This window comes from Neophocaena asiaeorientalis, unplaced genomic scaffold (assembly GCF_003031525.2).
Source record: "Neophocaena asiaeorientalis asiaeorientalis breed wild unplaced genomic scaffold, Neophocaena_asiaeorientalis_V1.1 scaffold755, whole genome shotgun sequence".
NCBI classification, from domain to species: domain Eukaryota; kingdom Metazoa; phylum Chordata; class Mammalia; order Artiodactyla; family Phocoenidae; genus Neophocaena; species Neophocaena asiaeorientalis.
The window spans coordinates 228,893-251,748 of record NW_020171979.1 but is presented as its reverse complement, the minus strand read 5'-3'; the positions used below and the strand labels follow the sequence as shown (position 1 = coordinate 251,748).

Sequence of the window (22,856 nt, the reverse complement as noted above, 5' to 3'; positions counted from 1 at the left end):
ATTGGAATTTTGATAGGCATTGCATTGAATCTGTAGATTGCTTTGGGTAGTATGGACATTTTAACAATATTAATTCTTCCAATCCATGAGCATGGAATACCTTTGCATTTATTTGTGTCTTCTTCCATTTTTTAATCATTGTCTTATAGTTTTCAGTGTAAAGGTCTTTCACCTCCTTGGTTAATATTATTCTTAGTTTTTTTTGTTTTTTGTGGTTTTTTTGATGCAATAGTAAATGGGATTTTTTTTTTAACTTCTCTTTCTGGTAGTTCACTAATAGTGTATAAAAACACCACAGATTTCTGTATATTGACTTTGTATCCTGTGACTTTTGTGAATTCACTTATTTCTAATAGTTTGAGGTGCAGTCTTCAGTGTTTTCTATATATATAGTGTCATTTCTTCTGCAAATAGTGACAGTTTTCTTTGTTTCCAATTTTGTTGCCTTTAATTTCTTTTTCTTGCCTAATTGGTATGGCTAGAATTTCTAATACTATATTGAATAAAAGTGGCAAGAGTGGAATCCTCATCATGTTCCTAATCTTAGAAGAAAAGCTTTCAGCATTGAGTATGATTTTACCTGTGGGTTTGTCATATATGGTTTTGTGGTACGCGGGCCTCTCACTGTTGTGGCCTCTCCCGTTGCAGAGCACAGGCTCCAGACGCACAGGCTCAGTGGCCATGGCTCATGGGCCCAGCCGTTCCACGGCATGTGGGATCTTCCCAGACCGGGGCACGAACCTGTGCTCCCTGCATTGGCAGGTGGACTCTCAACCACTGTGCCACCGGGAAGCCCTGTTGGAGTTTTCATCGTAAATGGATGTGATTATTTTTTCAAATGATTCTTATGCATCTATTGAGTTGATCATATGATTTTTACCCTTCATTTTGTTAATGTGATATATCACGTTGATTGATTTGTATGTGTTGAAACATCCCTACATCTCTGGAATAAATCCTACTTGATCATATAATCATTTTAATATATTGTTGGATTAGATTTGCTAACATTTTGTTGAGGATTTTTGCATCTATGTTTATCAAGGATATTGTCCTGTAGTTTTCTTTTTCTGTGGTATTCTTGTCTGGTTTTGGTATCAGGGTAATGTTGGCTTCATAAAATGTGTTTGGAAGGATTTCCTCCTCTTCAGTTTATTGGAAAAGTTTGAGAAAGATAGTTATCAAATCTTCTTTGTATACTTTGCAGAATTCATGAGTGAAGGCATCTAATCCTGGACTTTTGTTTGTTGGGAGATTTTTGATTACTGTTTCAATATCCTTACTAGTAATATGTCTATTCAGATTTTCTATTTCTTCATGATTCAGTGTTGGAAGATTATATTCTTCTAGGAATTTACTGTTTGTTCTCAGTCGTCCAATTATTTTGCCATGTAATTGTTCAGAGTAGTCTCTTATGATACTTTGACTTTCTGTGCTATCAATTGTAACTTCTCTTTCATTTGTTTTCTTTGAGTCCTCTCTCTTTTCCTTGTCTAGCTGAAGGTTTGTCAATTTGGTTTATACTCATGATTTTTTAAACTGAGCTTAAGTATTAGGCATCTATTAGTCATGTCCACTTCTGATTGTTAGATATCTAGGCTGGTTTTTCAGTAATACACTTCTTCTAAGAATAGGCATCAAGACAAAGGAGCCAAAAGCAAGCATAGAAAACACCACCCCATCTCCAAAATCTGTTCTTAGCCTACATTCATTGACCTTTAAGCTTAGTAATCAGTGAATAGATGCTTGCCTAATATGCATGAATCACCTACAGCTACTGTAGTCTTCTTTTTTAGCAAATGGCATCCCTTTTCTCAACAAACACATATCCTCTGTTGTATGACTAGTGTGGCCAAAGTGTGCTGAGTGATATATCTATATCTATATCTATATTTATCTATATCTATATAATTTAAACTAATTCTTCCTTTTGTCTCAGGCTCCAGTATGACTCAATGGGACACTATTAATAAAAATCACATTCTACCAAATACTCCATAAACCGCAGCTTTTCATGTTCTATAAGATTACATTTATTGACTGAGATAAATGTAATTTAACTGGCCATTACCTGGTAATCTATCAAGTGGACCAGATGTGGGACAGGATCTCATTGCCTTCCCAGGGCCCACAGAGTGAAAGAGCACTCTTTTAGGGATGATGCCAAAAGAGAAGTCAAGATAATATTTTAGTACGTACTGTTTTCTCCAGTGTTGGGGAAATTCTTTAATCAGAGCAATAGGGTCCCCTGAAGAAGCCATAGGGAATCTGGCTGGTTTAATTCATTCATGCCTGAAAGAACATAGAATAACAGTGATCAAATGCAGTGTGAAGAAGATGCTCAGGAGGGCTGGAAAATTTCAGCAAGTAGATGCTGAAACCCCAGAGACAGATTACCACTGGGCAAAGGAGAACGTGAAAAGCGTTACACTTAGCCCTTAGTGGTAGCAAAGTAGGGTGAATGGGAATCCCTTTACTACCATCTGACATCTCCTTTTGACTTAGCAGCTTTTAGAAAGGGTGAGAGTGGATAGGGATGTCAGTGGCAGGGTTCACAGTCCCTCCCTGGTCATAAGGAGCTCTTCATTATAATGAGCTAGCCCAGGAAAATCTCACAGCTTATAGTCAAACTCAACACAGTTGGAGTGTAGAAACTGATTTTTTCTCAGTTAGGGATTTTTCTGAGTTCTCATGACCACAACTGTTTAATTAATTAGTGAATACACATGGAAGGAGACCCAGCTGGCCACTGGCTGTCAGCACAGTTGGTGCTAAGAAGATAGACTAACTTCTGTGCAAAACTACCTTACAGGTACCCTTTCAATGCTTATAGATGGCTTTCTATGTGTGGTGATTTGAGGGCATCAAAAAACCACACTCCACACCTGCTCTTCTCTGCTTCACTTTACCCAGGGATCTCTTGCTCAGGCTTGCCACTTTGCCTGAAATATACCATTATAGATTAAATCCTTTAAGGCACTTTGTCTTTAAGGCACTTTGTCTCCAAGAATCTCCTATTAAAATGAAACTACTACAAGGAGGATTTTCACTTTAACCCATTAACTGTAATCAATCAGATAAGGTAGTTCACCTTAAAAATGAATGGGATGAAATATAAAGAGAGATACGTTTTACTTGGTAGAGGAAGGGAAGTAAAGGAATTTAGAGGCAGATAGCCTTAGGTGGTGCAATATAGTAGGATTACCTGAGAAGCCAGATTGTATCATAAGTTTTGGTAGAGAATTCTACAAAGGGGAGAAGAGGGCAGGAAAGATAGAAGGCAGGTAACTAACATAGCAGCTGCCACCTAAACAAGTTTGCTTCAAACCAATCATTTTAACAATTTTTTCTCAGCTAGATTGCCAGCTCCTTGAGGAAGGGGATCATTTCAAAGAGACCAGAGTTCAAATGCCAGGTTCAGTTGGGGAAAGTCTCTCTCTCTCTCTCTCTCTCTCCCCCCCCTTTCTCCCTCTGTCTCTCTCTCCTCTCTCCCTCTTTCTCCCTCTTGTAAAATGGTATAATAAACAATGTCTACTCCTGGGGTGTATTGTTAAGATTGCATGGGGTATCCCAAGTAAAAGCTAGTAAGACCATGCTTGATACACGATAGATGGTCAATACACATTATTTGTCCTTTTCTTCTTGCCTCTAAGACATAGCAAATAGGGTGCTAGGCACACAGGAACCTCTCAATATATGCTTTAAAAGGACCTGATGAAGAAAATTAATGGTGAAAATAAAGTAGACTAAAGTTCTTTCTAAATTGCTTTGTCTTTAAAAGAAGGTAACAATGCTGAATAAATAGACCTGAGAAGAGAATGAGTAATGTATTCTCGGTTCCCCAGTATCCACAGAAGTCTGTCATGGGGGCTGAGAAAGAAAGCCCAGACAATAAGTTACAGACAGTTATAATCTCTACTGGTAGTTTGCCGTGTGTGAAGGTAGAACAAGAATTATCCAAGTACCACCTAAATGGGGCAGATATGTGAGGAAAAACTAGAGTAATAAACCATAGAGACAGAATTCAATGACTGAGTAGGGCCGCAGATTAATCATAAACTCTACCAGGCAAATACAGCTGACTAGAAGCAGATTCTATTAAGATGGTGAATATTCTCAGTAATTTTTTTAGGTCATTTAATTTATTGTATTTCATGGACAGGACTCAGGCAAGATATCAACAAGTGGATTTTGGTTTGGGAGTCACTTCATCAATTTCTTCTAGAACAGTCATATACCATAAAATTACTGTTTTACTCGCTGGCTTTTTCAACTCCCAAAACAGGCCACTTAACCTGAGAGAAAGCAGGACGTAGGGGAAAGAGCACTGGTTAGGCATAGGATACCTGGCTTCTAGTTTTGGCCATATCACTAATTAGTGGTATAACCTTAGGAAAGTTCCTTCCATCTCTGGTGCTCAGTCTCTCATCTGTAAAATGAAGGACTTTGTAGACTAAATTATCTCTAAGGTTCTGATACTCTTAAGTCTAGTAGAAAGTTTGATTTGGCAGATAGGTCCAATTCTAGATAAAAATTGGAAAAATATGAAGAAATTTTATGTTCTTATTCTTAAGTGCTTCATCACCTCAGGTCTGATCAAGAGTCCTCACATCACAACCTACCTGCCTGGAGTCCATATCCAATCCAAGACCCATAATCTTAGGCAGACTTTCGTGATGTGCACAAGCTTATTCCTTTCATGGACTGCTCCTCATCAAAACATTTTTAAGGCCAGTGTCTCTACTTTTAACCTCAGAAAATAAGTAGATTTAAGCTAATGTATTAAGAACAGAGGACTAGAAGATATTATCCAGGACCTTCACAAAAAGCACGCAGGCATTTTTCCAGCAACCTATTTTAAAATAATTCATGGGAACTATTGCAGACCTAAGCAAAAAAGAGCAAGGTACAGTACCATAGGAGGAGAGTAAGGGAGAGGTTTTAATCAGGTTAAACCCCTCACATCATACACTGAAGCCTGCTCAGCAGCCTACATATGGAGTAAGTAATTCAACAAGTTCAGACAGCAAATACTTATTGAGCACTTGGGGCAACATGCTGTTTTCATTAATAAGCCCAAAGATGACATCATGGTGATTCAGTGAGCCTTATTATAATTTTTAAATTTCTGGAAGACTGATTGAGTATTTAAAATAAAGATTAGACTATTAATCTTTATTATGTCTCTATTAATAACCTTCTAATCTCTACTGATGCTTTAGTCTTTACAAACAAGGTAACTGAGGGCTAGAGAAAGCAGGGGATTCGTCCTGAGTTACATAGCAAGTTAATAACAGAGCCAGGACTAGAATTTGAGTTTTAATTCAAAATCCTTGTGCTTTCTTATCCACATCACATTTCCTTCCAATTACACATTCTGTAGTATGTGTGTATCCACACATACTTCTCTCTCCCTCATATAGTCCAACTATTTGGAGGAAAGATTTGTTTATGTTATTAAGGCTTTCAACTTTCTAAATCACCACAGCATACAAATCACCAGAAACAAGTATCCCTCATTTTTCTTTTTGCAATGACATGGAAACCAGTGGTCTTTACTATGTGCAAAATATCAACATCTATTCTTACCTCTTCCTCTTCTCTCTCTCTCTACCCCAGCGCCCACACATACAGAAACACAGACACTCAGACATCCATTTCTACTGACATAAAAGACTGGAAATTAACCAAAATGAGACAAATGTTCTTTTTTCCTCTTTACCTCCTTTTCTGCTGCTATAATTTGCTAAATTATCAGTCAAGGACAAAGGAATTAAGTGATGAGCAATGCCATGTAGTAAATCAAATCACCATGCTAGATCTCACTGGAGATAAAAAGAAAGGAGACATGGCCTCTCTCCTTGAAAACTTGTAGACTGGTAGCGTGACACAATAGACAAAACAAAAGAGAAATGAGTAAAATCAAATGTTAAATTGAGCAATTCAAATGCCCAGCTCTGTAAAATTTGCCATGTATTTAGGGTACAAATCCACAATAGTTTTTAATGTGTTAGGCCATTCCATAAGGAATTTATAAAAGCAGTGATTTCACTAATCCATAAAACTCACACGTCTCTTTCTCATTTACTCTGCTGCAAGCCTTATAACTATTACCCTTCTTATAAGTATTTAGAACTGCAAGCCTGACCAAATGCAATGCTCCTATGTACTGAAGGAAACCTATCATGTGAAAGACAGGTGCAACTTAATTTTCCCAGAGTGATTTCAATCCAATTTCACATGACATTTTACAAATTGTATAGAGGAATTCTGACCAAAGGAGTGCAAAGTACCCAGTAAGCATTAGCATTATGATCCATACCCTATAGAAAGTGGTGTCCTTAATCACACTCTTTTCATAGATAGAGAAACTGAAAAATGAGAAATCTTGCTGTCTTTTTCAAGTTTATACCCCAAGTCAGTCCCAAAGGAGCACAACTTGAAGCTCAAGCCTGTAATTGATACCTGCTGAAAGTATGATTTAGAACAGAGTTCTAAATCAGGAATGGATGTCCCAAGTTCCTTCCTTTACTTCCTCCTGGATAAGGAAACATAAACATGGGCGGGGGGTGGGGAGCATTGCAGAGACCAGGAAGATATGGGGTAATAACCAACATTATCAGGAGATGAACTATCTTAAAACCCTGTTACTGTATTTTTGGTTTTTGCTTTTAATTTTTTACCCGGAGTTCTGTAACTAGGGGGGTTAGATGTTTACAACACTGAGCTCCTAAACTTAAGTATGTGAGTCAGATTCTGGTTAATTCTTTCTGAAATATAGCCATAGATTGCGTTGTGAACCTGGGACAGGCATCCTGTAACTTCAAGGCCTTGGTCTTAAGGAAAAAAAATGACTCACAAATATAAATATAGCTCTACTTTCTCTTCTGATGGTTGGTATGTAACATCAGTTTTTTATATGAAGGATCTCATGCTTTTCCCTTCAATTCTGATGCCCTAAACCCAATAAAGAGTGTAATAAGAGGTTGGCAATCAAGTATACACATAAATTATTTTATTCCCCGAGACTTATTTAGGAGAGTCTCTCTGTAAATTTTTGTTTGTGCCCTTTTCTTGTTTTTATTTTAATTTGCATCTAAAACCACATATTCTGTCTAGTCTCTAATATGGCCTTATATCTGAAACTCAGAACCTTTACTCTAAACTTAGCATGACATAGGTTAGGTTAAGGATAGAAAAGCAAATCTTTTGTAAAAGCTCTAATATGATTTCCTTTTTGCATCACTTCAGCTTAAATGTGAATGGGGACAGTGATTCTCTGTTTAAGGAAAAATATGTCATGAAGTCACATATCTTCACATATGTTTTGTGTAGTCAGGTTTAATATGTGCTACTTTATCTTCCCCAAGTAAATAAGCTCCATGAGGGCAGGGGCTTTAACTTATATGACTCCTATTATTACCCATACTATGATGGAAAAGTAGTAATCACACCATATAGATTGGTTAAAGAGAATTAAAGTACTTCATCTATACTTTCTATGATCCCCATTTTTTTATCCATCTTTATTCCTCATGTTATGTGTTTTACCCCCTTATTTCCTAGTTCACCCAGCCTGAACCTAATAAAATAACAAACTATTTTTAAATTGGTACATCTTGACTCCTTCTATTATAAACTCTCTTGATTCTCAAGTGGAAAGGGTCAAAGTAGTGTGATGTGACTTTATCATATAGGGATAGTATAGCATAAAGGAAAAACTTTGGCAACCAACGGAATTGGGTTTGATTTGATTTGATAAAACTTTGGGAAACTTATTTAATTTCTTCACATTGTTTTTTTATCTATAAAATGTGTGAAATAACATAGTTATTTTCAAGAAATAAGATATATTGCCCAATGCTTAGTACTTCATAAGTGCACAATAAATCATAATCATTATTATTTTTATAGCAGAGAACCCAAAGCCAAAGTTAGAGCTAGTAGTAGATAAGCTCTAAAAACCTGGTAAATTCTAGACTCTAGGTAGCTTCTTAAATATTTAATAGCTTTTTCTGGAGTCATTACTAGGAATATACATGATTTCGAATAGGGCATAAGTTCTTAGTGGGAGAAAACAGCTCAAGGATGACCTGAATCTGATGTTGACCCTTAGTCCATGGTGAGGACTTTGGCCCTGCCTTGAAGTTCACAGCTTGAGCTTTGAGGAGGATTTGGGAACCACTAAATATAGATCTAAACCCATAAATCATATTGGAAAATTCTGATTATTTTCCTTTCCTATAAAAGCTAGACTGGTTTCCCAGAGTTGTGAGAATAGAAAAAGGCCAAAAATTCAGAATTTTCCGTAAAGAAAATGAAATCAACACACTTAGCAGTGAGACTGAGCAAATCAAAACTAATTTATATTCCACAATGAATTTTTCAAACCTAAAAATAATTCCATACCCACAAAAAGGCTATGTGAAATTAAAACCTTATTTTGAAAACACACTATTAAACATGAAAATTAATTCCATTGTTTAAATAAACATGCTAACAGTTTATGGGAAAAGATAATGAACTGATCATCACGACTTAGAAGTATTTTATATTATTTGGCCCAATAAGACAAGGGGGTTAATGCATGAATGCATTACTAGATTAGACTTAAAATCTCCAAAGCAACATCATACAGTTTTTGGAGGGGAGTTTATTAGGGTGGTTCACGATCAATTTTCATTTTATGGTGTCCAAAATATTTCCTTCAAGTTCACAAATGTGTCACTAAATGAAAATGCTGGGGAACAGACTGCATCTCTATCCAGTGTATTAAAGCATCCTGCATACTGGAGATCCCACTGCATTTGGATAGGAGCTAGCATGATTAACCATCACGCCCATATTTTCCAGATACTGCTTTAGCATAGGTTTTTATTCTAGCTCTGTATGTTTGGCCCAAGTTCCAGTCAGGGAGCAACTTATAACACACGGTAATCAACCTTAATGTCTCTTCCTTATTGAATGATGTCACAGGGATTTTCAAATTTATTGATTCCCAGAGGTCAGGCAGCTTTAAATTTCCTGAGTAATTTTATTCCCCTAGGAAAGAAGAACAGGCACACAGATGACAGTTTTCAATGTTCAATTACTACAACTGTAACTTTGAATCAAGATGGTTTTAACAAGTAATTATATGTAAAATATAATCCAGGTCATACTCTGTGAATGCTGAGAAACAACACTCTTGTCTCTGCAGATTGCTAAATGTCTTTACAGTGTTTTGCTTAATCAAATTTCATGGTCCAAAATTGGGGAAAGTTTATTCTACTTTCCGTGACCAAAAGGACCCTTCAGCAAATGGCCAGAGCAAAGCTGGGCAGACCATAATTTAATGGATTATCCCAAACTCTGGATAACTAGGGCCCAAAACTCTATTTTCCCTACTTAACCTGGATTGGTTACGTAGACTGACAACTTCACAGTCTGTCATATTCATATTGTGCTTCAGCTAGGTATATCATCATCAGGATGAATTTATTATATCTATTGATGTAAAATTAACACAAATAGTTTTTTTCGTCCTGATAAGATTTGGAAGTCATAGACTTTCAGAGGGAAAGATTTTACTGTACCTGATGTCTTGATATGGACTGTGCCTGATTTTGACAACAAAACCAGCTATTTCTATCATCAGTGGCTCTTTCTCAGAGAGATTAATGTTAAGTCTAGTGACTGAAATTTCCTTTATTATACTGAATTAGCTTTATGAAGTATTAAAAATTAGTACCACCTAGCTTTAAGCTTAGCATCCTTAGAAAAAAAGAGAAGTCTGGTTGTACCTTCAGTGATAAAAAATATTAGAATGAAGGGGGGGAAAAAAGATTAAGCAACAACTACAACAAAACAAGAACAAAATCAGGTCCCAGTCAAAGCTGGACCCAAGAAGATAGAAGCAGAATGCTATAATTATTATGGAAATGTGGGAAGAAACTGCCAAATAAATATATCTTTAGAATATTAAATGAGTAAAATCTTTAGTTATAAAAATTAATAAGGGGCAGGAAAATATAGATTTAAAAATCCCCTTTGCAGGTCCCCACCACCTAAGCCAAACAAAAACAGACAATTTTCTAAATTATTTCTACACTTACAATTTTAAGCTAACCAGGTAAATTGGACAAAAAGAGTAAGAGGACAACACTGTGTCTACTAAAGAAAAGTTTGTTTATTGGACCCGGGTTATATTCTTTCTCTATCGACATTAACTGAATTATTTGGATAATCATTCAAGTTTCCACTGCGAGAGGAATGTATAAAGATAACTTCATATCTTAGAGTACCTCTGATAGAATTTTTGATAAAAGTTATCTAACTTTGTCATATTATTGTGCTTAAAGGTAACACCAGTCTTTCGTTTTAGACTCTTTACAAGAAAGTCTAGTGCATATCCTTGATTCTCTAATATGCACAATATATGTCAAGTTGCTAAATGTTCATTAATTTCAACAACTTCAATTTTCCAGGAAGAGAGGGAAAGAGATCTTCAATGTTTTATAGTTAATCTAGAACAGAAATTGTTTCTGTAGTTTGGAGCCACTGTCTTACATCTGTATTCAGGGTGGCTTAATTATATCCATTGAAGTGACCTTAATAATAAACATCAAGAAAACATTTCCTTTTTCAGTTTTAGAATTGAAAGGATTTTAAAAACGAACACATCTGATAAATAATAAATCAGTCTATCTTCCACATGTCATTCATTTTCCAGCATACCATTTGGTCAGACACTTCAGAGTAGCTACCCAAAATAACAAATTTTTAGTTTTAAAGATTCAATTCATAGGTCACTTTGTGTCATTTAAAAAAAGATTTAATATTTCAGACAGTATATCATCATCAGTACTGTTATCCTATAAATAACTTGTAAGAATTATTTTATCATATAAAAAATAAGTCATTAGCTTTTAAGAAATATCTGGTAGCATCTTATTAGCTTTTGAGAAATACCTGAATCTGATCTGCCAAGTAAAGCTGAAAAGAATCTTAGCTAACTAATTATAATATTAAAACCTTTCTTCTGCTGCTAAGAACGTGGACAAAACCTTGTCATTGTCTGCCATAAATAGTGTAACACTGAGCAAAAGCTCTTGGAAGAAACAAATAGATTGTCAATAATTAAGGAAGAAATTGAGGGGCTTTTGACTTGGGGTAGACATTTGCATATATTTTAGGTACCTAGTGAGATAGCAATTATGCTGTCTGAGATACAACTGAGCCTGAGTAGGCAGCCTTGGCTTATGTGCTGGACATAAGTCATGCTTCTATGTGACCCACATACTGATCATGGCCAATGGTGTAAACTTTGGTTTCCTTACTAGGTAATCAGAGTTAGTGAACTTCTTGGCCCATACCCAAATCTCCAGGGTCTATACAGACTTGATTTTGGTTAAGATCGTGCACTTCTGATTATTTCTCAAGAGCTCTATCTGCATCTGGCTGATGCTAATGCAGTTGTTACTGCAAACGAAAGTGATGCCTGTGAAGCACACTCTCTACTCACAATTGTCTTCCAATGACTATACCAAGAGAGACCACTTTAATTTTCAAATCTAAGATTATCACTCTCTTATATGATAAATATTAGTCATAGTCAAGCCACTAACTACTGCATCCTCTTTGGGATTCACATACCAGCAATTATTACAATATTTAGCTTCCTCACAGTTTATCCTAAGCCCCATATACCTGTTTCTGCAAGTCAGATACCCTGTAATCTTGATCCCCTTCTCAAATCTGGACTCTCCTAGACCTCGACACTTTCTTAATACTCTCTCTTACAGCTTTGCCAAACTTACGCCCTGGATCTCAATATAGCACATAAGCATCCAGTCCACGGTCAAGTCTGTGGTAGTATTATATTACGGCACCTAGTGTACATCAATTTGCATTTTGGGATTTTTTTCTGTCAGCACAGTAGGAATAATCATTTCCTATTCTTGCAAGTAAACAGTGGTAAAGCCCAGCAAATCAAGGTTTGTTACATTATCAGGGCCCTTGGGAGAAAACTGAATTGTGCCCTCGGTATTGAGAAGTCCTTGAATGATTTCAAAATGACATCTTTTAACATTTCTCAATGAGTAATGCATGTGTCTGTTAATCCTCAAGCCTTGTTAGGCAGTAAAATGAAATGAGCACTGGACAAAGTGTCACAAGACCTAGGATCCAGCCTTTTCTCTGTTATGGACTCACAGAGGTACTTAACCAATTCACTTCAACTCTCTGGGCTTCAGTTCAACTGTAAAATGCAAACTGACAATCTGTCACTTCCCAAAGCATAAAAGAGTCTCATATGTTCGACACTGCTCCTGTGAATGACAGGATTTGAATCTGTCTCTGATAATTTCATATTCTCTGACTAGGGTTCTGGTAACTGATTCTTGGGACCTACGGCATAAGAGGAAATCTTTGGGGACGTCACTTTAATGGGCAAGGGAAACAGGACTGTCTATGGTCTCTCCTCTGGGATTAAGTAGGAGTCAGAAGAAGCAGTTAAATTCCTTGTTTGGTTTCAAGCATCTGATTGGTGCCAAAAATGTCTATCAGAGGAAGACAGAAAGCATGCTTATTTCTCCTTTTAATTTCAGTTACTTAGTGCAAAGGGGGATAATTGAGTCCATTGATTCCTAAAAATCCCTAGGTGGAAATTCAGTGAGCTTTTTGGAAGAGTCAATGTCCCTCTTGTATGTATTCACCTTTACAATATTCTGTACTATATTACACTGGCTCCAACAGAATAGATACAATAGATGGTTCCTGTCTCACAGAAATATTACTGCAAACATGCAAGGTAGAGTAGTACATGTGTTAACAAGTGCAAAGAAAATTTTATAATTAAAAAAATTTTCCCCTTTGGCACAGACTTCTTGGAGTATGGCATTTATGTATTCCAAAACTTTGCTAGCTCGGAATCTTTCCCTGGGCTAAAAAAAATTGAATCCCATCTAATAAACAAGGTCTTTATGTATACCACAGGAAAATATATTTAATATCCTGTGATAAACCATAATGGAAAAATATAAAAATGTTTATATGTGTATATATATACAAATTCTGCACAGCAGAATTTGGCACAACATTGTAAATCAACTATACTTCAATTTAAAAAAGTTGAATCCCATCTATAAGATTGGTACCTTTACCACCATACCTGAGACTTACAGCAACTAAAACATTCAGAAAGATATACTCCTTGCTGAATGACCCAAAGCTCTCTAACAAATGTAGCTTTCCTAGTTGAATAAAATTATAACTTTTTTCTTCCCTGGAAAGACTACAGCAGTATAATATGAAGTCCCTGCACACCACTGTTGATAGCAGAGAAGGGAGCAGGAAAGTCATTTGGGATTTAATCTTGGGTCATGTTTCCTTTCTGATAATCTCTGAATGGAGTTTCTAACAGTTTCGTGCTATAGATACCCTCATCATTTAAAGTTTGAAGGTACCTTCCTTAATATTTCTTCTTCGAGCACAAAAGAAAAACAACATGCAAACCAGAAAACAATTTCACTTACATTTTTTCAAAATAAGTTGTCAGTTATGCGTCTAAAAATGTAAATTTAATTCAAAATTATTTTATCCATTGTTGACTTTTTAAATGTACTGATTATTCTGTTAGATGCAGCTTATCTATGAGCAACTGTTTCTATTATTTTATTTCCTCTCTCTCTCATTAAAAATATGTTTTGTTTTGTTTTTCTTTCTGGAGTGTTTTCTTTGAAAGCAGACTCTCTATCGCTAACATTAATTATAATTCACTTTTAAAGTGAAAGTATGTAACTTATATAAGCTAATAGGAACACACATTCATGCTGGTAAGGGTCCTGAGATATTATAGCTCTTTTTATTTTTTAATCATAGCTCATTTTGAAAATAACACAAATCTAATTTAATATTTTGACAGATAAAAGTATCTACAAAGAATTATAGCAAAGAGTAGATAAAAACATCTTGCACATTCATACAAGTAACTCTGCTTAATAAAAAGTTGGTTAAATCATGAATGTTCACAAGGCTATTTTACTCAATATCAATTGAGGGAAACACATTATGAAAAACTTCTCCATGTCAAACTTATATTTCTCCAAGTTCAAAGTTGCCTGCTCCCTCTCACCTCAGGCAGCCAACTGTATAATTATTTTTGTTTGTGCAAATACCAAGGAAATGACATACAAGGATGGTCCAGATTTATTATATCCATACCACCCTCAGATCTGACAGGTTACCCAGAATCTGGTGTGAAGACGTCAATTCAAGACAGCAAGGGTGAAAGGCACAGATAATAGCTAATATGCATTTAAAAACTAGAGCTTACCATTTCAATTTCTTTCTGTTTTCTCCAGAGATCTCCAAAAAATTCATGTGACAGCCACTCCAACAAGGACACTACTGATCTGTGCATCAATTCCAGCTCCCTGTTCTGAGAACAACCAATCCAATCCCCCTTCACTACCACCCCAAAAAAGGAAAGAGAGAAAGAAAGAAAGAAAGAAAGAAAGAAAGAAAGAAAGAAAGAAAGAAAGAAAGAAAGAAAGAAAGAAAGAAAGAAAGGAAGGAAGGAAGGAAGGAAGGAAGGAAGGAAGGAAGGAAGGAAGGAAGGAAGGAAGGAAGGAAAGAAAGAAAGAATGAAAAAATGAATGAAGGAAAGAAAGAAAGAAAAAGAAAGAAGGGAAGGAAGGAAGAAAGAAAGGAAGGGAGTAGGGAAAGAGGTTGGAAGGAAAGAGTAAAAAGAAAACAAAATAAAAGAAAGCTGAAAGAAAAATGAAGAAAGCAAGAGGAAAAAGAAAAATAAAATAAAATTCTTAGCGTTACCTAATCACTACCATGTTGAACAACATGATAGTGAGATGTCAGAGTGAAATATGCAAGCCACTCTGTGAACACTGAACATTTCTGTTTTCCAGGGGTAGCTTGAGCTAATGCTCACTCTCTCTCTCTCTTTCTCTCTCTCTCTCTCTCTCTCTCTCTCTCTCTCTCTCTCTCTCTCTCTCTTTCTGATTAATGATGCAGGGCTACCACTCCAGCCTGCAAAGCTTCACACAACACAGAAATTCTCGTTTCTATTTATAGGACCACAGTGTATTGTCTTCCAATCCTGTGGTTGAACTCAGCTTTGAGTTTGTGGTATACAGCCTATTTGCTTATGAAGCCCTTTGCTGAAACTAGGTGCCCCTGTTCCCATCCATAGACAGTCGATCACTGCAATCTTCACTATTATCCTTTCTCACAGACTCTCAGTTATTGTGTTCAAGTATGAAAGTGGACACACCCTATCTAAGGATGTCCCTTAGGTAGCTCCCAATAGGAGAGGTCAAGGTGGGGAAGACATCTGCCTAGGGTATTCTTTTATGTTTAAACCTCCAAACTCCTGATAATGAAATAAATATTCCTTAAGAGGTTTGGAGATACTTAACCAAACATTTCCTATCCACCAACTCCCCATTCCCCTCAGAGTCCTTGTGATCAGGAAGTACAGGAAAGCACCCATTTCCTCTCAGTGTTTAAGGAGGACTGAGTGAAAAGGGGCTGGTTTCCTGTAGCCCAGACTCATAGCCACAGCCTCTTAAAGATGGTGTTCCAAGTAGCTTCAGAGTCCCAGAGCACAGAACCACACTGTATTAGGAACCTAACACCCCACCACCACTACCACCACCAGCACCACTGGAAGATGAACAAGAGACAGCTGAAGGCAATTCCCAAGACTTGAGTAGTATCTTTAGATCAGAGTGAGGGAATTTTTCACAGTGGCCATAGGAGAAAGAAGTATGTTAGTGCAGATCCAGCCTCACACCAGGACATACCTGTATGATATACAGAACACCTGTAGGGCTCTCTGTTTCAAAATGCTTCCTTCACAAATGCCTGAAACACCAGCCCTTTGGAGGTAAGCATTCCCTTCTTCCTGAAGTCTTGATTTTCAAATCCTGATGCTCTCTTACAAATATACTTACTTAAAAACCTTGGTGTGAATGAGTTAATTAGAATTCAAAAGACAGAAGTAGGGTGGGAGCAGGTCACAAAGGAAAACTGAAGAGACACCAAGATGGGAAAACTGAACTGCCAAAAGTAATCTTTTTTTTTCATAAACACTTCAGTAAGAACTGAAAGTAATACAGTCATTTCAACTGAAGTTTAGAGAAAGTCTTTCAAAACTAAATGAATGGATATTTTTAACATCTTTATTGGAGTATAATTGCTTTACAATGGTGTGTTAGTTTCTGCTTTATAACAAAGTGAATCAGCTCATGATCAAGTGGGGTTTATTCCAGGAATGCAAGGATTCGTCAATATATGCAAATCAATCAAGGTGATACACCATATTAACAAATTGAAGAAGAAAAACTCTATGATCATCTCAATAGAGACAGAGAAATCTTTTGACAAAATTCAACACTTATTTATGATAAAAACCCTGCAGAAAGTAGGCATAGAGGGAACTTTCTTCAACATAATAAAGGCCATATATGACAAACCCACAGCCAACATCGTCCTCAATGGTGAAAAACTGAAAGCATTTCCACAAGATCAGGAACAAGACAAGGTTGCCCACTCTCACCACTCTTATTCAACATAGTTTTGGAAGTTTTAGCCACAGCAATCAGAGAAGAAAAAGAAATAAAAGGAATCCAAATCAGAAAAGAAGAAGTAAAGCTGTCACTGTTTGCAGATGACACGTTACTATACATAGAAAAACCTAAAGACTCTACCAGAAAACTACTAGAGCTAATCAATGAATTTGGTAAAGTAGCAGGATACAAAATTAATGCACAGAAATCTCTGGAATTCCTATACACTAATGATGAAAAATCTGAAAGTGTAATCAAGAAAACACTCCCATTTACCATTGCAACAAAAAGAATAAAATATCTAGGAATAAACCTACCTAAAGAGACAAAAGACCTGTATGCAGAAAATTATAAGACACTGATGAAAGAAATTAAAGATGATACAAATAGATGGAGATATATATCATGTTCTTGGATTGGAATTATCAACATTGTGAAAATGACTCTACTACCCAAAGCAATCTACAGATTTAATGCAGTCCCTATCAAACTACCACTGGCATTTTTCACCAAACTAAAATGAAAGGTAATCTTTAGTGGCTTTGTATGAGGATAGCTATGGTGAAAATATTCCTGAGCATGTTGGGGAAAATATAATGGGGAAAAGAGTAAATTAATCTTAATTTGCATTAAGTCAGGTATGTTGACCACAGACCAAAATAGATTACCTCTGCTTTATCTTTTTATTCTGTACTCCAAGGTCTGGCAGAATATGGGGGTAATGCTTTGTTTGTTTATTTTATGAAATTTTTCCTATTTGCTTTTGGTTTCTCTAGAGTTTATCATGATGCTCTTTTCCCTCACACTCCATTCAGCAAACATTTATTGAATAACTGCTAAATGAAGACCAGTGCATCAAATACAGATTAGGAGGAGACAATGAGGGGAAAAGTGTGGGAGGAGGGCGATAGTAAAGGCATTGGTGCCACCTCCCAACAGCTTTTTAGGATCTAGTTAACCAGCTAAGACAATATGCAGTTGCCTCAAATATGTGGCTACATATATGTGATAAGGGCCTAAGAATGCCATATTTAGAGTCGCAAGATTTCATAACAGAAGTTAGGGATCCTGGAGGGCTGGGGTAAGGAATGGAGTTTCAGGATGGAAGTCAGTCAAGTATTCTAGGAGAAGGAGAGAATAGTCTGGGCCTATTAATAATGGCAGGATTCTAATAAGTAAATAATAGAAAGATATTATTTGGATTTCTAAAAACCCATAAATTTTGATGCTTTAAACAGGCCCACCTTTTAGTATCCTCATTTTCCTCCTGTCTTCTTCCACAAAATAAGGTTTAGGTGTAAGCATATCAGTCTCTTTGAGTGTTCAGCCTGCTAGCTCAGATAGAATTCATAAGAGCCAATCTTCATTTTGAAATAAAACAACCGGTGGCAAAATTTCCTGACCTGGGCTGTACTTTTCCTATCTAGGTCAAGGAACTTTAGACTGATTAGAATCAAAGGAATACTCATATAGGAACATTGTTAAATTTCACTCCACTTTGGTCAAGTAAAAATTGTATATCAGAGCTGAAGGGGATATGAGTGATGCTTTAGTCTAAGCTTTCATTTTAAAGATGAAGAAGGTATAAAAGAAGGAACCCATCTCATGTCTCGCAGTCAATTAATGATAAAGCTGAAAGCTAAACCTGGGTTTCTTGACTTTTATGACAATGTCCCCAGCAAAGTCATTTCTATCTGGACCACATCTAATGGCATCTCTGAAGTGGTTGATTTATTTGCAGTTATGTCATCTGTGGCAAGGCTTAGTCATTCAATTGCAGAAGAAAGGTCAAATATCAAATAGAGTAAAAAACTAAGTTCTATGGCTCTGCCTTTATATATACAAGGGGTTGATATTTTAAATCATTAGATTGACTTTAAAAAAAAGTGCAAGCCCACCAAATTAAGGATACAAATCTACAGATCAAGATAATCTTTATCCTTTCTCAAAATTTGAATTCTGAAATATAAAATATACTAAAGTAGAAATAAAAGAAATGTTTGAGCTCTTATTATTAATTTGAGGAGAGAATTTTCTTTTTAATAAATGTTTCATTATGATCTAATGTTTACCTCACAATTCTAAAATTACTGTTTTAACTTAACTTTTTTTGTTGTGTTGTATATAAAATATTGCATGTTATAATATAGATTATCATTAATATAGTTTTTCTAAGCATATTCATACCATCAGACCTGCAATTTAAATACCAAGAGTTCTCCCTTTCCAATAATTTTCTATAGCTTAAATTTTCATTTGTTGTGATTTAATCATGACTAGCATTTGTTCTGTAATCTGCAGAGTGCTTATGCCTTTTTATGTAATTGTACAGAATTAATACATCATCATTCATAAAATATGAGTGCTGCAATTAACAGATTAAAATACATTAAAAATACATTACCTAAACTGCTTTCCTTGGGAAATTACCAGTTAAAGTACCAATTATACTCATTCCTTGTTTAAGTAGAGCATTTTTCAGTGTGAAAGGGGAGGGTATTTCATGACCTGAGATTTGGCAATGCTCCAGTCACTGTGCTACCTCTTTTACATTCATTATCTTACTTACTTATCAAAACAACCCTATGTTTTAGGTGCTATTTGTCCCCAGTTTATATTGAAAAAGACAGGTTCAGAGATGTTAAGTAATTTTCCCCAAGTTGCACAGCTTTGATAGTCAAGAAATGCTGAGGATTGATTTGGAGTTTTGAAATTAAGATTTCAGTACAGAGAATATCATTATTGATTCTCAGACTATAGTGGTACCAGTTGGTAATGTATAATATTTTAACCAAATTCTATTAATTATTATAAATATACATACAATTAAAAAAGAACTTATAAATGGAGATTCAGGAGATGTTCAGGGCCAAAAGAAAAACTCTCATAGTCTTGGGATTATGAGGTTACAGCATAAAGGAGATTTCATATTTAGGGACCTTCCACATAGTCGTAAATGGACTGCAATATATCTCTAAATACAAAACTTTCAATCAGTCCCAGGGTAGATCACCTACACAACTCCTTCTTTCTTTGCCAAAGTTTTCATTTATATCTGATACCTGTATGTTTTGTGTTTCCTTGGGGTATAGTCTCTTACCGGATCATGGAAGAAGGTGAGAAAACAGAATTCACTTTACAGAAATTTACTGAATCCAGCAAGAAAGTGTGTGGGGGGAATTAGTGGAAAGTTGTTTCTATTCCAGACAAGTAGTCCAGTGGCCACATACAAAGAGCTAGTTTGTTCAAGATCATACTCATTTACAAAGCCAATGTAGTAAAGTTTAATTTGTTCATTGAATTTTCATTCTTTATCTAGAAAATAAAGGTAAATGGTCCAGAACACAGTGTTAAAACTAATAAATAGTGGTTATCATGTATTAGGACATGTTTAGGGCCTGACGGGAGCCTATTTTGCTATTTTGAAAAATATTCAAGATTATACTAAAAGTCACAGTGTAAGTACAAATGAGCAATAGATTTCCCAATCAAAAATATCACTCAGGGGAATAGAGCAAAGGATCTACATACTCAGACCAGAATTCAAGGCAGAAGTGATTTTGTTGTTGCTTATTTTAAGTCCTTATAATTAGCATAAGTAGTTAGGAAGGGTATCTACTGTACTAGACCTTTGGTAATAGGGGATTCAGCTGCAGCCACCAAGGTTACTTTATACAGCCTGTATTCGGGTATACATCTGTGGACAATGCCCTACAGAGAAAGAAACACCCTTATCCATAGACAGACTAGAAGGTCACTTATTGTACACAATATAACACTCAGTGCAAGTGTTATAACCCCTAAAACCCACTCACATACCTGCCACCAGGTATGAAGTCAGTATCTCAGAAGTGGGTTTTATTTTTTGTTCTTCCCCTTCTGTGTCCTTTTTGAAAAAGCAAACTCTGTTGAGAAGTGTAACATGTATAGCCTCAAATTCCTTACTTAGTGTTAAGTTTATCAAGTAAATCTGCTCTCAGTAGAGACCCTGGCAGTTTCAGGACAATTAAAAGGAAAGGAATTCTGAAGAGGAATGGGAAGGGTGTGGGAAGGTATCCACCACATAATTTGCCTTGGGTCAAACATACTGATCACATAAGAGACAAAGTATTGGAGTAAAAGAATTCTTAGACATCTTTCTGTACATGAGTTTTTATTAGTGAGCCATGCATTGAGTTCAGAAATTCGTGGAATCTCTGAAAGCATTTATAAAATTTTTGTGTGCAATCATATGTGCACTTTTGGGGGTAGAAAGTCCATATTTTAATCTGATTCTTGTACGGGACTGGAGCCACCTCAGACTATCTGCTCTCAGGAAGTGCAACCTGGCAGGAAGAGCCTAGTGAGTGAGGATTTTCAAATAATAATCCCTCAAATGGTTATAAGCCACTGATCTGTCCAACTTCCTCATTTTACTGATGAGGAAATTGAAGCCAAGAGAGTTACAAATCTTGTCCAAAACAGTATAATCAGGATGAGCTCAGTGGAAATTATTTTGAGTCTAATGAGAAATGATCTCTCTTAACCTCTATTTTCCTTGATATTATCTTTGTGAGGGGCACTGTGGGTGGAAAAGAGAATGCTCAATATGTTGGATACAGGCTTATTCTGGTATTTTCTGACCTGAGTAATGGCAGAAGAGGACAGGTGGCAAAAAGGGAAAGGAAATGTTGAATAAAGCAGATTTTTCAGCCTAGAGAATCTCTGAAATTGTATGAAAATGTTAGCTTAGCAAGATGTAAATGATGTAGTACTGATAAGCTGCTTCCCTCACCACTATGTAGGGAGTAGGTGAGTCCCTGGTCCCCCATCCCAAAAGGCTATGCTCCCTCCCAAGTAATTAATCAAATACCTAATAGTTGAATTCAAAGCCATCTGCCCTTTTTTGGAGCCTCCCTATTTGTCTCGTTACTATTTCTTTTCCTCCATCTTCCATATGCCTTGGTTAAGGAAAAGAAGTGTAGGCATTTGAAATTTCAGGGATTATCATCACATTAACCAAATCATTCTATGCCCTACCCTACATGTTTTAGTCAGGGCACTTTCATATGCAAAGGACTGAAACCCACTTAAACTGGATTTTTTAAAAATGTGTTAGCTCATGTACCTGAAATTTCCAGGACTTCAAGCACTGCTGTACTTAGGTTCTCAGACAATCAAAGCAGAGATATGTTTTGTTGGTGGTGTTTTTTTTGGTCATATCTTGTCTCTTATTTCCTCTGGTTTGGCTTCATTCTTAGGTAGGCTTTCCACAAGTCGTGATAAGTTGTGCTCCCAATAGTCCTGGAAAATAAGTAGAGCAGGTATTATTATAATCTTCTTATCCATGAAGAAAATGGAAAACAGATGATTTAAAGATGTAAGAGGATTGCTCAAGGTAACATAACTAGTTAGGTAGGTGACTATATCAGGCACTTCACATCATTTCAGACCTACATTTTACTCCAGTTGTTGCTTAAGCAACTAGCTGTGGACCAACATAACCTGACAGCATCATATCTCAAGTGCAACATATATATCTCTCATTTTGGCTCAGGATTTCTCTGTGTAGAATGGATGCCTTCTGGAAAACTTGAAACTGTGACAGAGCTTTAGAAAAGGTTCATCACTGCAGATCCAATAGGATCTTAAACAGGACTGGCTCTAACAAGATGGGTTTTAAATAGGAAAAAATGCTTTGCCTTACTCTATATCTAAACATGTAATCAGCCACTTAGAGAACAGGAGCGATGTGGATAAGCAACATAACGTGTAGAAAAGACAGGAATTTCAGCTTACATTTAGCTCAGACTCAGTGAACAGTGAGCAATAATCAACAGCAAAAAGTAAATGCTGTCTTAGGCCGAATTAATGGAAATAAGCTATCTAGAATGATGGAGATGATAGTTATATTCTACTCTGAGCTAGTCACTCCTAGCTACTAAAGTAGTTTATAAAGTTCAGGTGGTCACAACTTGAGGAGAGAATATAATAAGAAAAGAACACCTAAGATAATAAAAAGGTATTTACAAGATAAGACAGTTGAAAGAACTGAGGAAGTTTAGTGTGCAGAATCTGGGAGTTTGGAATGGAGCACATGCCCTCTACCTTTAAATAACTCAGTGTCTGTTATACAAAAGAATAACAATATCTTATTCAGAAACCACTATGCGCCCTTTACATGAGCAGATTAATCAACGCAATCCTAAAGGGAGGATAGGAAGCTGTAGATGCAAACTACCAAGAGACATATGCTTCCTGAATGTTAGAAAAAGAAATATTCAAGCAATTACTTATGACAAAAGTTTAAAA

The 22,856-nt window shown here is 36.1% G+C and overlaps 1 protein-coding gene across 6 annotated transcripts in view; it reads right to left on the bottom strand.

The window, feature by feature from the left end:
• The window catches only part of GPR174 (G protein-coupled receptor 174), a 36,244-nt gene extending 21,280 nt beyond the window's left edge, over positions 1-14,964 (bottom strand). For 4 of the 6 annotated variants that reach the window (XM_024742028.1, XM_024742030.1, XM_024742047.1 and 1 more), the window contains exons 1-2: positions 14,315-14,544; positions 2,200-2,292 (exon numbers count right to left, since the gene is read on the bottom strand). The gene's annotated coding sequence lies outside the window, so the exon portion shown is untranslated. Of the gene's footprint in view, positions 1-2,199; positions 2,293-14,314; positions 14,545-14,811 lie in introns of those variants that run through there. The other 2 variants (XM_024742039.1, XM_024742057.1) reach the window with 2 other exon arrangements.
• Positions 14,965-22,856: the final 7,892 nt, after the last annotated feature.